Below are 16,849 nucleotides of genomic sequence, written 5' to 3'. Positions count from 1 at the left end.
GTCTAAAGTGGCATGTCAATACAAAATCTACCATAGTGACTTCGTATCATTCTTGAGGAAGTCGGGTACAAAATAACTAAGGCTGCGAGAGTATGAAATGGTGAAATGACAAAATGACCAACAACCTATGAACACTAAGTAAAACCCTTAAAAACAATAAATATTTTAATTTGCAGTGACCACTACATGGACTTTTGATGGCTTACAGAGAAGACAACTTACTGCCTTAACCCTTGTGTTTACAAATGGGGTCCAACCGACCCCACACACGTACAACTTGTATCATTTGCCACAGTCCTCCATGTTTGCCTCAGTCCTCGCATGCACAATGGTTAAAAATCACTTGAACATTTTGCTAAAGCCTTCCGTTATGTCACAGGAAGATAAAGTGCTGTACAACTTGTTAGATGCACAAGCACAGTCTCATACTGAAGTAGGTAAAGAATACTATTTTTTTAACCATTGTGCGTGCGAGGACTGAGGCAAATGATACAAGTTTTACATGTGTGGGGTCGGTTGGACCCCATTTGTAAACACAAGGGTTAAACAAGGTACTACTGTGACCTTAAAATATTAACATGTTCAACAAACCAGCTACTAGGTCATAACAGAGTTTTAAGAAAAGTTTGAAAAAGAGTTTTCTAATAAAAGAAAAAAAAAAGAATCAAAGACTGTAGTTTTATTTTATTGGTCCTTCACATTGTGCCAAGGGTTCTGAACCAGAAAACAGAAATTATGTAATGATTTAGCCTTCATTCCAAGCTTTGGCGTGTTTTACTCATCATTTAAGGACAAAATTAAAACCTTTCTAATGTGAAATTGTGCAACTAATAGCTCCCTCAACTGTAGTCAAGATATTTCACATCGTAAGTTTCTAGACAAGTGTAAATTCTCAGTGGTGGAAGGCAAACGGTCAGAGGGAAACCTTGTTTTTCCTCATTTTAGCGATTTGAAAGAGCGGAAACCGAAAACATTTATATCCATACGACGCAGGTATCAAACATCAACACTTCCACAAGAGAGCGCTGGTAAGGCTGTCAGTATTTTCTCAACCAAACAACTTCCATGGTATTATGGTACAGCTATGTCATCAGTCAGCTGTATTAATCCACTGCATGAGCTAAGTTTGCCAAGAGTTGGGCAACCTTTGGATTCTTCCAGCTGCAACAGTGTCTAATGTGGCAGATTTGTAGGCAGAGTCTTGAAGTTGTTTGTTTTGAGGTAGAAAAACCGTAATTCAGGGGATGGGAGGTATGCATACTTTTCTAGTTGCCAGTTTAAGGGGATAGATATGTGAAAAATTAACTGTGACTCAGTGGTTTAGATAAATACAACCAGCTGGATCAGACCTGACAGGACGGCAGATAACACGCAGGCCGCCTTATCTGTTCTTATTCACACAGGCATGTACAGAGAGAATGTGCTTCTCTTGGTGCACGTTGTTCAGAACAGTGTCTGGATCATTTTAATTGATAATGAAATGCATGGATGGAATATCTATTCAGGACATAGATCAATTCTGCCATTATGGAATTACGTACAATGTATCAGTGATGTACCTATATGGACAAATGCATCGTTGTAATCTTTTTAATGTCAACTGCAATGTATAAAACTGAAACTGACTGTTAACGCATTGCCTTTTCTTGCCTGGGACTGGTCCTTGTTTTTGAGCATGTACCACCTGCCTTGATTATACTGAGACACAGCTGCACTTCAGAAACTTACAATAAATTATCCCTTTAAATGGCAATTGAAACATAGTCAATAATTTTGTTCATCATAAAGGAAGAGTTAACATTTAATATCCACTAAAGTAGTCTTGTGTCATGTGGATATTAACATCCTCAGTGCATGTTGGTTTAAATAACTAAATCTGGTTTAAATTCTGTATCCATCTAACTCTCTTTTAGCTGTCAACTGCACTGACTTTCTACAATGTAGGACATCTGCATACTATCTTCAGGGGAATTATTACTCAATATAACTTCACACAATCTGTCAAATCAAAACAGTGACTTGCTGCTCATAAAAAAATAGCCTTATAATCTCAATAGCCTTATAATCTTGATTTAGATAGTAAAACTTTTATACCAGCTTCAAGCACAAATAAATTAAAGTTGTCCATAAAACATGTTCTAAATTTGGCTCGTAGTCTTCTGTAGGTTTTACATTGAAGCCGAACAAAGGGATTCACAGTACTACTTGTCATTGCCAATATTTGTACCTGTAAAAGCGGTTACTTTTTGAAAAGAAAAGTAACTGAAGTGCTGAAGCATTAATAGTACAAGGGTACAATTACTAAGTAGACTAGTTTTACTAAAACGCTGGATGACGAAGCAGTTCTGACTCAAAACTTTGTTCAGACATATGGTCCATTTAAAGACTTAAAATAAAATATTTAAAATGAGGAAAGGAAGACAAAAACCGATGCTCTAGACAAGCGAGCGTGGTCACACCTTATTCTGTATGTGTTCTGATTAATAAAGAAGTGTATACATGGAATTTGTCAATGATCAATGAGGTTAAAGTAGGAAAAGAAAGTGGTTCTGAAAGAGCAACGGCACTACATAGTTGTTAAGCACTGTGCACATAAACTGTTAATGTCAGGCGGAGACAGCAGTGAAACATGAAAGAGAAAGTAATCAATATAACAGCATGTGCAGTATGTGGAAAAATCACAAGTAGTTGTGGGTTATTATTGCTCTTATGCAGTGCACTCTACTACAATAAAAAAGTGTTTGCTCAATTAAAACACCTTTAGTAATTAGACTTCTAACAAGCATCTGAGAGAAACTACAGACTTTCACTAAAATGTCATTCACTTAAATTAAGTTCCAGTAAATCAACCAATGGGTGTTGGTGGAAAGTCAAAGCACTTCAAAAAATTAAAGTCGAATTTAGGGTAACTAGGTCTGCTTTACCTGCTTTGATTTTCACTTGTTTATTTATTTTTGATTAATATTTCCCCACAAATATGAACATATTAATAATTTTTCTGATCATTAAAATAAAAATATATATATATCTACAAGATGCTCTGCAATGCTAGAGTTTAAAGAACTCACAAAGTTTCATTAAGTGTCTTTGGGGGCTGGGCCAATATTTTCAGTAAACTCTGGTAACATACTGTGAATCAAAGTAGGAAAGACTTACAGAATATGGTGTATTCTAATGCGATCAAATGACTCAGGGAGAATGAGTCAAGATTTGGCCAAAAACAAACCGCTGCCTGCATGCTAAAAGAGTTTATGCAGGCAGGAGGTATATGGGTGAATTTCAATATATTAGAAGATCACTGAAAGTCATTTCAGAAATTAAATTATGAACATAGCAATATATTCCAATCACTTATTTCTGTTAATTTTTATCTTAACATAAAACCAAGGATTTATTTGTATAAAAAAAATAAAAATAAAAAAAAACAACAGGTTTTTAGTACAGAAATGTTGTACTACTGGCATGTCAAGGCCAAATTATGCTTACTTGATAGGTTGTCCAGCAGACAACCATTAACACAAGCACAGTAAACCATAAGCGGTCAATGCTAAAGGCACTGACTTTAACAAAGTATGGCGTCCAAGTATGAATGGAAGGTTGAGTGAAGGGGAAAAAGTAAGCAGCAGGCTTAACAGCAATCTTGAGAGTATTATGAAGAATAGCCTTTTTAAGACATTTTTAAGACATTGAGATTTTGTCACAAGATCTTGACGTCCTCACACACAGACAATGCAGAATATGGGCTACAACTGTTCTGTTCAAGCATCTTACCTGGGCTAAAGGAAAACGGATTGGAATATCAGAAAGAGTAAGATGTTCTTAAAGAGATAGAGGCCAATTTCATGGCATCAGATACAACTATGTTGCAAAGTCAAATTTCTATTAAGTTGTTTTTTGATACATAAAGCATTTTCATAAGAACAGAAGGTAACAGTTACTTGACTGTGTAATATAAAATGTCACTATCTGCTTGGAAAATACATAATACCCCCTTTTTAAGTATCCCTTCACTTCAAAGACTGGAAACAAACTCAGTGGTTCAGACAAACACACATATTTGCCCTCTTCAGCCTCACATTCTCATCGTCAAAGATGAAATATATTGAGTTGGAGGTACAGACAGTCCCACTTGATAAGCGCCTCAGCCATGCGGAAAAACATCTTCCACATTCTCATAATGTAGACAAAATGCCATTTACATGATCCATCGCCTCGAGATAATGTCTCCCTTTGTGGGTTTGGAGGTGTCTGCATGTGCATATGTCTGTGACAGTCAAATAGGAAAACGAGTCCTTCCCTTGTCTTTATTGTCCTTTCTGTTAACGTGTGTAAGACTTCTAGGGATAGTATAAAAAAAGTCATAAAAGGTGCATTACTGCAAATATTACACCTAGGAAAATGTAAGACTATGCAGCACAAAATGTATATTTCCCCCATTACAAAAGACATATTTCTATATAACGTAAACATAGCGGGCTTTGGGATAACCAATTTTATACTGTTTGTTTGAAACATCAAGATTTGAACTTTTTGTAATGTTTCTAAAAATACTGTATTCATTAATCTTTACTAACAGGTAATAAAATACAAAAAGAAAATTATGCCAGTGCATGGAGACCTCATATAAATTCACTGGAGTATGTATGAGATCACATGCATTTATCGTAAAAACTGTTCTGGGTGGTGCAACATAGTCAGATTGTGACAGGTGACCACTACTCCTTTCTAGATAAGGGTTCAAACATGTGTTGCACTGCCTTTTGTTAAGGGTTTTGATTGACCTCAGAACATTGTTGATTAAACGTACATTTCCAGGGGAAAGCACACACTGATGAGCTGCTTCAGCGAACTGAAAGAAACGCGTGCAAAAAGATTATCATAACTGGGAAAGTTGAAACTTCGGTAGTGTACGGCTATGTGTGAGGGATGAACAATATTCTTCACACAACCAGAAAAATCTCTGGTCACTGTGCCATGTCATTTAAAAGACTTTGACCTTAGAAAAATTGTGAAGGAACAGTTTGAAACCATAGAAATCGTGAAATAGCCTTGTAGTATTAACTTTAATAAAAAATAAATAAATAAAATAAAAAGACAAATTCATGTTTTAAAGCAGATTCAGAGTGAGAGAACAGTTCCAAGAGGAACTTCAGGGTTATCAAAGAACAATCTGATGTACAATAACAGACCTGACAAACAGGCGTAAAGTTATTCGGAGTCTTAACATGTTCGCATTGGACATTTTTAACAACAAAAACAAACATTACAACAACAATTTAATTACTGGAAGCATTCAGCTGGGTATTGTCTTTCTGAATGAGTTTGAAATGGTTAAATGTTTCTGTAAAGAAAGACAGAAACTGACCTTCAATATACCTATTCAAGGATAGATTTGAACAGCTGAAATTTTTGACAGTATCCTTGAGAAAGGCATCATGTTGCACTGAAAGGATCTAAATCACCTTTTCATGTCACAGATTGGGCTCTTGAGATTCTCCAAAATACGACTATGAAGGGTTACAATTTACTATTTAAAGCTTATAAAAATGTGAAAAGTCAGTCAATAGAATATAACCTAGTTGCTACTTTGCTGAGCATATCTCAGTGCACGTCTCTGATCATGAATTTGGAATACGTTGGCTCCAGACAGTGACGTTCTAATCTAACATTTTATGAATTCCACGTCTTCTGGACAGGAAAGCAAGCAGTATTTTTTTCCTAAAAGCTATCTAATACAGAAAGAACACTGCCTTCAGTGTGTGCTTCCGAGAGCTGAGTCAGAGTGATGAGGTGTGTAAATAAGATTAGGAATAATGAAGAAAATTTGGTTGTTTTGGTCACTACAACATCCTTTCATCAACATATTTTTTTTTTTAGATTGCTGACAATTCTCAACTAATCAACAGGAGCAGCAAACCATCCAGCAATCTTTAAGAGTAACCTCCGTGAGCAAGACGTGAGCCACAGTTGAGGATCTTCTCTGCCAAGACACAAGGCCAAGTGACGTGATGGAAGCCAGAGTAAAAGCCCGAGATGTTCCAAAAAGTAAACAGAGCCTGACATCAAGGAGGTACTCCCTATCCTTTGCTATGATAAGCCTGTGCTTTGGCAACCCACCACCTTATTCAAGTGAATTCCTGGTTTATCTCTTAAAATTTCCGCAAAGTTCAGTCAAGTGTTTAGACAATTTGATTTACTGGCACATATTGGGAGTTTACGTTCTGTAACCCATGCAAAGATTAGACAAAATCTGTTAAATGGGCCGATCTCGAGGTTACGCTTAGAGAGGAGGATAACAAACATTTAGAAAATAACACAAGAGAGAAGGAGCCACCAGGTACTGTTGGCAGAAAATATACCAGATTGCTTTAAAATAAATAAAAGTATTTATTCACATATCTGTGGTCTGTGTTAAAACATTAGCATTGATGGGGGGACCCTGAAGGCCTGGGGGCCTTCTGGAGCTGCTGATTTAATTTGGATTAAATATGATATTCATTTTAATTGCATTTCTTTGATTTGCTGTTTTGGAGACTCTATAGTTGTGGGTTTAAATAGCATTTCACTGGCGATCTCTTCCCGTAACATAATTACCCAGTAATATTTTTACATTTCCTGTTAACTTAACGTCTTTTAGTTCTAAAACCCGGTGGACCGCCGTTGGACTGCCTTGGTTTCCTGACCACCGGGCTTAGCAAGTTTTCTGAGTGAAACCCTGAATTTAGCCCACTATAGTCAGTGTGTGAATGTGTGCATGAATGGATGAATGACTCTGGAGTCCTTGGACTTGATAAAACTCTACACAAATACAGGCCATTTACCATTTATCTAAATACTGAATCTTTTATGATCAGATGTGATGCAGTTTATCATTGACATTGTCAAGTTAAAATAGCAAATGGTACACTTGTGATTGCATTCGCTATCTCCACCCAACTGGCACACACATCACAAAGAATTAAGCGCACCCATCCCTTTCACGACTCAAGCCCTTCAGCCAAATCTATAAGGTAACTTGGCACACCTGTGCTCACAATGATCTCTTCAGACAAATGACCTCAGCTTCAAGCTTCCTCAAAGACACCACTGGTAGGAAATGGACATTATTCACAGTTTATATCATTCAATCTGCTTTCAGAAGACCAAAATAGACTTGTCTGATGAAATGTTTTTCATGCGTTTGGAAACAAATTAATTGTGCTGTTTGGATTGTAGTTTATTTATTCACAGTTAACTTAAAAGTAAATTATTGAATAACTACTTGAGAAACTAGTTAATTAGTTCATTGTGATCTGTAATTGTTTTTTTGTTTTTTTTTTCATTTGTTTGTAGATTTTCATGACTTTGTAGGTTTTCACCATGACTTATGCAAAGTCATGGTGGTCTTAGATTGTCAATTGAAATTATCTAAAGACAAAAAGAAAAGATAAATAAAAGATGTTGCCGAGATGAGTGGTTCCTGCATTTGAGGGGAGCAAGCTTCTTCAAGTTTGGGCAGAAGCTGAGGTGGTTTAAAGAGGGAAAAAACGTGACAGACATCTTAAAATTAAAATTATTTAAATAAAGATATTTCAGTAATGTAAAATCCCTCTCATTCCTTCCAGTGTGTCCAATTTAGGCTTCCTAATGGGTGAATTTGCCTTTGAGAGAAATATTTTGATTTAATTCTGCTTCTCATGCATCATGTTGTAAGCTTTAGTGAAACATTTATCAAAGCTGTCCACTCAATGACCCTTACCTTTGTTGCATTTGAACCATTATCTCATAATTAAATTTCTTTATTCTGTAGGGGGGAAATGGCTAGTTCAAACTGGAAGAACCTTTTTTATGCTGTTTAATGTTAACATGGTTACCAGGAGAAACATTAAATGTAGGTGTAAAAGGTGTGTTTTGTGAGACCTGTTTTCCATTTAAATGAGTAAAACGGACCACCACTTATTTATTTTCCCTGTGCTACTATATACTAAGTAGACCTCCAACCTAAAGAACATATCGAACCATCTCTTATATTTACCATTACACAGTTAAATTCCTGCAATGGGAGGCTGTGGGTCAACTTTTTACCCGCAATGTAAAAGAAAATCCATACCGTATAATACTTCAGTATACTGAAGCTTTTGTTTTAAAAATAATGACTCCCATTTAAAAAGATTACAGTGACTCATAGCCTGCCCAGCACTTCATAAAGCATAAACTATATTCTAATCCTTTTAGTCAATTTATTTTGGAGCCAAACTACCAGAAAAATGGATCATTATAATATTCACCAAGAGCCAATCTAAACATTGTATTAAATCAACAAGAAAATAAATTAAATTAAATAAAAATCACAGTCAATATACTTCTGAATCAGCCTTGGTCCTCACTAGTAATAACTGCATGGTCCAACATTACAATCTTCTTGCCATTTCTTGAGAATATTTAAATATGAAACAACAAAACTTTTTTTTTTCACCTAACAGTAATACATTAACATTAAAGTATTTGTAAAAAAAATAAAAATAAATAATAATAATAATAATAAACTGCATGTAAAAACATATTTTTTGTTTGGAAATAAAGACCGACTCAATTTATATGCAGCAAGCAGATGCACCGATAAATTTCAGTTATTCTGGCTCAAAATGCAAATAATGACAGGTCTTATTTTGAGCAAATGTTCAATTAGAAGCTATTCGCATTTATTTTTAGCCTGGCAGATGCTGTTCTTGGCTCTGTTGCTTGGAAATATGTTCAACAGCCCTTCATCTGGAAAGTTCTTGGAGGGCTGACCTAAAATGAGTGCACATCCCATTCAGGTTGGAAATATTAAACTGAAATGAAGATTTTATTCAAAGGAACTCAGTTAAGTGGCTTGGCCTATGAAATTAGAAGATGAATTAATAAATCCTTTACTAACTTAAGTTCGTAAAGACAAAAGAACCCATTTGGTTGTGTTATTAGATAAAAAAATAAACTTAAACTGTTGGAAATTTTAGCTTTTAGCCTCAGCTTGAACAATGCAATTCAGAAATTCATAAAATTCAATGTGAATACATTTAAAACACTATTATAATTATATTGTCTTACAGCAATTGTGCCATTCAAGTACAGTTATTTTCACTGACCATGTTGGAGGCCAAATGAATGACTTGGTATAATATACTTTGAGAGGGCTATCAGTGTAAATATATTAATACTGAAAATATTGAAAAAGTTTTTCTACCTCCCAATCTGGCTTCTTAACCATTTTGAGGGGTCCTGTGTTTGCTGGGGACAAAACTCCCATTTCCAACTCTCCACTATTTTTATAATTGGCATCAGAGTTTGCTTTTTACCAGTTCAGCAATTTTACTATACAGCATCTGGAATATTTATGTCATTTTTAAAATTATAGCCTATTTTTATTTTTATACACTTTGATTTCTAGCATTTAACATTTCTGTGTTTTTCAGTTGATTGGCAAGCCAAGTGTGCCTGACCCATGTAAACCAAATAAACTGCTGTTTATTATAAATCAATGCAGTCTTCTCTTTAACGTATTGCTCAGCAGCTTTACACAATTCTCTGTAAACCATGCCCTTCGCTGTTGTTAAAGGGTTAGCGTTTTTCTCCACTCTGCCCGAGAGAAACGCTTTCCGCACATGTCGGTTAGCTAAATTTGTTGCTAGACAAAGGGAAAAAGTCTTTGGTCCTGGCCTTTGCTCCTATACCAGGCAGGTGTGAAAAAGCGTCTCAGGCTGATCGCACATGTTTGCCTCTGCTGTTCTACTGTGAGAAATATCTAACAGATGATGACTGCTGCAGTGTGTGCAACGCAGATCTGGAAAAGCAAAGTAAAAAGAATGCATTGTAATTTTATATATAGGCTGGTGTGATGCTATCTATAATTATACTGCTTTCTGGTTGACTTATTCCCCTTTAATATTATGTATTGCATTATTTAGGTTGCCAAAAACATGGGGGTGTTGGCCCCCACTGTCACCAAAGACCTTATTCTGGATATTCACCTTTTTATTTCATCCATTTCATCTCTCCTCCTATCTTTTCCATTTTCTGCCGCACAAAAGAAAGTGTACGGCTTATGTAACTACCATTTTGAGAGGGCACATTGGGAACAAAAGAAATGACAATCATCAGACAGTGATTATCTTCACAGCTACTCTTCCACAGGATAAAGCTAATACATAATGCAAGCCTCTCATTTAACCAGCCATCATTGGTCCCCTCATCCATTATAACCACAGCCCGATATGTATTTCTCAACTAAAAGGTGATCGAAAGCATGATGGGATTGAGGCACTCTGAAATGAATGCAACTTTGACCCACATCTCCAACCGTTCTCCTAAATTAGAAATCCATACTTCATTTCTTGGGCAAGAACCTCCGTTTCAGAGAGGCTGATGGCTGATATGGGCCTCTGTGATAGGCACTCTGTCTGTGTTCAGGCCAACTGGTGCTCTTTATGCCACCAGACTAACTGGTGAAAAAAAGTCAGAATAATAGAAGAAAGGATGAGAGAAGGGTGGGCTGACCTTTAGATAATCATCTCTGAGCTGGGTTAAGGATGCACATCTTTTTCTTTTCTTTTTTTTTGAAGAATTACGTTTGACTTCCATATCTGAAGGGATTAGACCTTAAACCAAAATGCCCTAAGGTGAAAATCCCCAACGTTTAGTTTATGAAAGGGAATATGTCTTAGTTTGTGAGCTTGATTTGGTTGTTGAAAATTGACAGTGGCTGATTTGAAAGAAAGTGATGCGAGTATACGATGAAATCTCATGCATATTTAAGACCTCACAATGCGGTAGTAAAAAATAACTATTAAATGCAACATTTTTATCAAAAAATATAGAACATCTTAATTAGGTGTATAAATGCAAAAAGATGAGTTATGTTCTGGGAAGTAGAATGACAGGATAAGCTTTGAACACATGATGAAAAGCACCTGCAAGAACCAGCTGCAAAAAAGCAGGAAAATCTGTGAGAATGGCTGAAATCTTTCATGTTTTGGAAAGCAACGCTGCTACTTTAGTTCTAATTGATAGTTAATAAATGAATTTCTCTTTGCTCAGGTACTGCATAAGAATAATCCAATAATGAGTAAAAGCAGAAACCCCTGCAACCTTGTTGTTATAAAACATACTGATGGGCGTATTTCTAAATTTTAGAATTTTCCAGTAAGAACCTTTAGTCAGATCACAACAAATCTGACTAATGAGTCAAAGGAATAATCAGAAGTGTTGTCCTCGATCCAAGGACAACTTGTGTAGCGCTTGAAAAAGCTCTTGAATTAGCAAATTAAGTTTTTTTTCATGACAACAATGAGTAACACATTTGTTCGCCACTGAAGTATCCACAGCTGAAAATAAAACAAAACACAACAAACATGTTGAGGCTTGTTTATAGACCCAGATTTATCTTTTTGGGTGTTACTGCACACATCATGCACAGCACAGCACAAACATGCAAAGCCACATCAACAGTGAAGCTTTGAAGTGAGAATATCATGGTGCTGGACTGTCTGTAATGATAAAGTACTGGCAGATATCACACAACTGATGTAGGGATGAATGGAAAACTTTACTGGGACATTCTATTATGCCTGGACAATAAATCAATAACATCTATTGAGATGGGCACGTGGTCAATATCAATAGATAATGTGTCTGATAGAGTCTTTAATATTCAATATATCTGAACTCCGATCCAGATCCGGACAGCATTCTGGAAGATGTAGACAGAGGAAAGATTTTAGCTGCTCTGTGGGTGACATCAACTAACTCACTTGCTCATTGGTTACCTAGCAACAATCTCTTGGGGAACTTGCATAGCAACAGTTTAAGGTTTTGCCACCTTGCCTCATAACTGCTTAAAAATAATAATAATAATACAATGCAGTGGAGTGAAAACTGTGAATAAGAGAAAAAGTCATGCCACCAATTTGGCAGTATTTCAGGTATATACAACTAAAAACTAATCAACAATCATCTATATTGATGATATTAAATGCATACAATGACACATTTTTCAGTCATATCGTCCAGCCCTGCATTCTTTGAGAATATGAAATGAGCATACAAGACAATAATCCCGAACACACAGACAAGGAACCCCCCAGTTTATTTCAGAGGAAGACAATCAAGATACAGCAGTCCAGTCAAACACCCAGATTTAATGGTATTAAACATATATAGAAAAAAATTATCAGCACACCTAAAAGATATAAAGAAAGACTGTGTTAAAGAATAGAGAAAAACATTAAGAATAAACACATTTGAGTTTCTCCATAAATAAGAAAAAATAAAAAGAGGACATCTAGAAGTTGTCATTGTGACGCTTTTCTGCTAAATAAAAAAATTATAATTTCACTGTGTGTTTAATTTCTGTTACTCTTGCCTCCACACTTTGTTTCATATAACTGACTGAGTCTTTTTTTATTTATCTATGACTGAGGATACCACTTCATTTTTTTTATGTTCTAGAAACATGAGAAATAAAAAAAAAAAAAAAAAAAACATGTCTTAATTTATGGCTAATTTTCATTAATTGAATTAATTACTTAGAAGCCTCACTTCAGTATCATTTATACTATATGCACTGAGAAACAGTGTGGCTCTTTATTTACTCTGCTGTACAGCTTTGTAAATATAGTTGCTTTCACTCAGCAAAATCAATTTATATTTGGCTCAATGGTTACATTCAAATTTTAACATGTAAATGAGGATTAGTCATATGTGTCTGCAATTACCTTAAAAATTGTGCATAATTGTAATTAGCTCAACATTTTAAAGTATAATTTGTTTTTCATTTTTCTCTTAGAAAAAGGAAAAAAAGATGCCTTTAAATAAGACCCTTTGGTTCTTAAAAATTGAAGACTTGAAAATAATTATTTTCTATTAAAAATGGGACTGTGGCTTAAAACTGAAAGACCTTTTTTTTATTTTAGAGAAAAAACAAACTATTTGGCTGCCAGCTTTAGTTTTCTAATTAGTTTTCAAACCAAGATTTTGTCACAAAAATGTATAGAGACCTAATTAAATACTGTATTTTTCTATGCTTTGCTAAAGAAAGGATTTTAACCAATAGAACAAATTAAATGTGTGGTTTTAACTTAACTCATTAAAAACTTTGTTAGTTCATTCCATCTTTCCATTTAAAAATGGAGAATAACCTTGTTTATGGATGGCAACACATTCTTTGCTTGATTTTTATTATTATTATTATTATTATTATTATTGTTTAAAGGCGTTGACATCATCGAGCTTAATGATGTCAAATGATTAATGATTTGTACTTCTGTACCATAATAAAGATGTGCAACCTGAAACGTAGTCATTAACAATTTAGTCCTTCAGTGATGTGCGGCATAATGATTACATAAAAAAATGAATTATATTATATTTGTATGTTTTTGTGGTGCTTGTTTGTTATTTTATTACTTCTGAGTCACTAAATCCTCTGAAGGCGCCTTCCACCACTGAATTTTCAAGATTTAAAGAGAGCTTTAAATGTAATAAAGGATACAATATGTTTGGGGCACTAAAGCCAATATCAGCTCAAAGCCATGACTTCAGCACTTTCCTATTCTGGCTTTTAAAAAGTGTCATTTGTCTGATTTGAGAGGGATTTTTAGCAGACTTCCTAACTCAGTAAAACAAAAGCCTGCCCATCTTCATCTCCCCTCAACCTCAAACTAAAATCTTGCTAGACTAATTTTACCTTGAAGACAGAAAAAAAAATCAAAACTGTGTTTCTCTTGACCTGCTTTTCTTATAACAAATAAATATTGTAAGCTGATATTCACCAAAAAAATATATATATATTTGCATGTTGTTCTGTCAGTGAAGTATTTAAGTCAGTGATATATGTTGGTCTGACTGGTTTACTGCTAATATAAATCTTAGATTAAATTCATGCTCACTCTCATTTCTTGTAAAAGAATCCGAAAAAAAAAAAACTGTAGAAAATTCCACTCCTGGATTGACGAGTCCAGGCACTGTGATTCTCATGTGCCTCTTTAAAGCGGTCCTAATGCCAAAAATTAAAAAGTATTAAAAAAGTTATTTTTAGTTCCATAATAAGAAAATAAATGCATTTTAATGAATCACACAATGTGTTGTAGAGAATATCTCTGCCCGGTGTAGAATTCCCCAGTTCAGATTTAATCAAAGTGTTTCAGATTTTAAACAAGATCAAATGCAGTCAAGACAAAAGGCAAAAAAAAAAAAGAGCAAGATCTTTAGCATCAATAGGAAGCTCTGAAGCAGGTGCTAACTGCAGGAGATAACGAGAAGTCGGTTATTTTGTTTTCCTCTGTGTGTAGCCAAACTGATGCCGAACAAAAGGCTTACGGTGATGAAGACATCTATGCTTTAGTAACTGGGCTTTTGTCAGCAACAAGAACTCTTGCTTACTTTACAATAAAAAAAAATGTATGTGTCCCAAATAAAGGCCGTTTCATTTAAGCTTCAAATCATACATCAAAATTTGTCATGTCAGGATAGGGTAGAACATTAAAATTAAGAAATTGACCTGATTGGAAAGATGCTGAACTACAGTCAATACGACACAAATATAATCACCTATTTTTAATTTGCAAAGGACTCATTTTAATTTTGATATACAATGTAACTTGAGATCAACATTCTTTGACAAAAGACACCAAATATTAAACAACTTTGGTTAAATATTCTTCCAATTTTACTTCACATTCAAAAAGGTAAAGTAATATTTAAAAGTTGATTCAACACTTTGAATCAACTATTTGATTTAATTGTTGCCTCAATGATATTAACCTCCATATCCATCTGTAGTCTACAAATTAAATGAGGTTCAAGAGTTTTTGTCAGACTGTAGGCTAATAAAGAAACATGTGTCATATGTCAGCTCATATGCATTCTTCACTTCGCCGGCTTGACCAGGATTTAATTAGCCATCTCTTAAGTAGGCATGTTGACTAATATGAATTTGGTTTGTATTCAAAACAGAAGGCCATGGCTGCATCCTGCAGGGCAAAGGTAGCAAGCACTGATATGTGAAAAACCTGAATAGAAATGCACTTCAAACAGAAGAACTGTTCTGAGAGAACACATTTTTGAGAAATTAGCTTTTTATATTCTAAGCCACACACACAGCCGACTAGTCTTCATTTAGTGAGCTGCTGACAGTAAGCATTGCAGCATATACAATCATCATAATTTAGTCATAGCCATAGTTTAATTGCTTTCAATATTTATGGACTTGTATTTTGTAACTCTATTATGTAGCATTTAGTAAGTTTGTTTTAACACAATAAAACAAGTTTTGACTTGTCTTAAGAAAAGCAAAATGAGAACTACCGACCATTTAATAGTTCATTCAGAAACAATTTATATCCAACACTCCTTGCTGTTTAATAAATACATTTTTTAACATTGATTTTTTTTAAGCATAGAGAGTAAATGTGTCAGACCCTTGTGAACTAAAGCAGAAAACATGAGTCAAAAGGCCCGAGGATCTGCTGAAGCTGAACTACAGAGAAGCTTTCAAAATTGATTTACTTTAATATCCCTAATGAAGTGTTATGAAAACAAAATGGCTTACGGTGCCTCCGTTTCGTTAACCTGACATGCCATATGGTTCATTCAAACAGACCATCTGGATTTTTTTTTATTTTGTACAAAAAAAAAAAACACTTGGAAAAGAAAATAGACTGGCAATCTTAAACCATAAGCAATATTCTCAGATAATCTGAACTATACCCTTGACAAATTTTAAACTTGTTCTCTGTTTATTGGTTGTGTTAATAACACAACAAATAAATTTAATTGAATTCTGAATATATCAAACAAGTGAATCAGTTTATGGCAAAACAGGATATAGAACTATTGGCTTGAATTGTGAGAAAGATTTATTAAATGTTATAACTTCTTCTTGATATAATAAAACATCTACTTTTCATTTAAAACTTCTGCTACACAGACAGAGTATCTCTGGAGTAGCCACAGGTCCACCAGCATTTGAAGTTCCTCACACTCTCACACCTAATTCATGAATTAGGTTTGTCTGACAGCCAGTCTGGCAGATTGATGCCTACATTTTTAACTTTTATTATTAAAGATGGCTTATTAGAAAAACTGAACAGTTTATAAAAAGACCAGTGCACTTTCTACAAGTGTGACTGCAGCTTCAGCCTACAACTGATCAGTGCTTCCACTGATGTCTTTTTTTCAATAATCTTCCTCTCCCTCTTTTTAAAGTTCAGTTCTAATAATAGGACCGCTAACGCAACATTGTATTCAATATTGGAGTATCTCTGTCAGAGCCCTGCGATCCAGTTCTGTTGCAGCAATAAACCATACAGTGTGGCACATTTCATTGTACCGAGTAATACAAGTTATCACAATTTTATACTGCGTTTACACAGTAACACTTGTTAAAGTCCTGTAAAAAATTTAAGATAGCACTTTGTGTGCCAGGCTTTACACCCTCCCAGGCCCCCAGATTGAAACGCTGTGTTTGCTATGTCCTGTAGAGTGTGAGGCAGCTCACATGTGTAGCAGTGGTGCAGCTTGAGAAACTTTATCTTTGGTGTCAAAATCTTAAGACTTCTTTTCTCTCGTTGAGTGAAAGAGAACGATTCAAATGTCTAAACATAATAATTATAACAGGATTAGCCAAGATCTCAAAAAGAACCATGATAAACCGATTTTATCTTCCAAAATTGAAGACATGCCAGACTCCAGCAGTTCTCACTACATTGGTCATTTCAATATTCTTGCCCAGCTTAGCTAGACCTGATAACATGCTAGACTTATATCTTGTTGTTGATTGTTGCTATACACTAGGTATGTGACCACTATATTTCACAGGCTGAATGGACTGATA

This window comes from Poecilia mexicana, unplaced genomic scaffold (genome assembly GCF_051168715.1).
Source record: "Poecilia mexicana isolate PSO_F unplaced genomic scaffold, ASM5116871v1 scaffold_1, whole genome shotgun sequence".
In the NCBI taxonomy this organism is placed as follows: Eukaryota; Metazoa; Chordata; class Actinopteri; order Cyprinodontiformes; family Poeciliidae; genus Poecilia; species Poecilia mexicana.
This window is presented reverse-complemented; position numbering follows the sequence as displayed.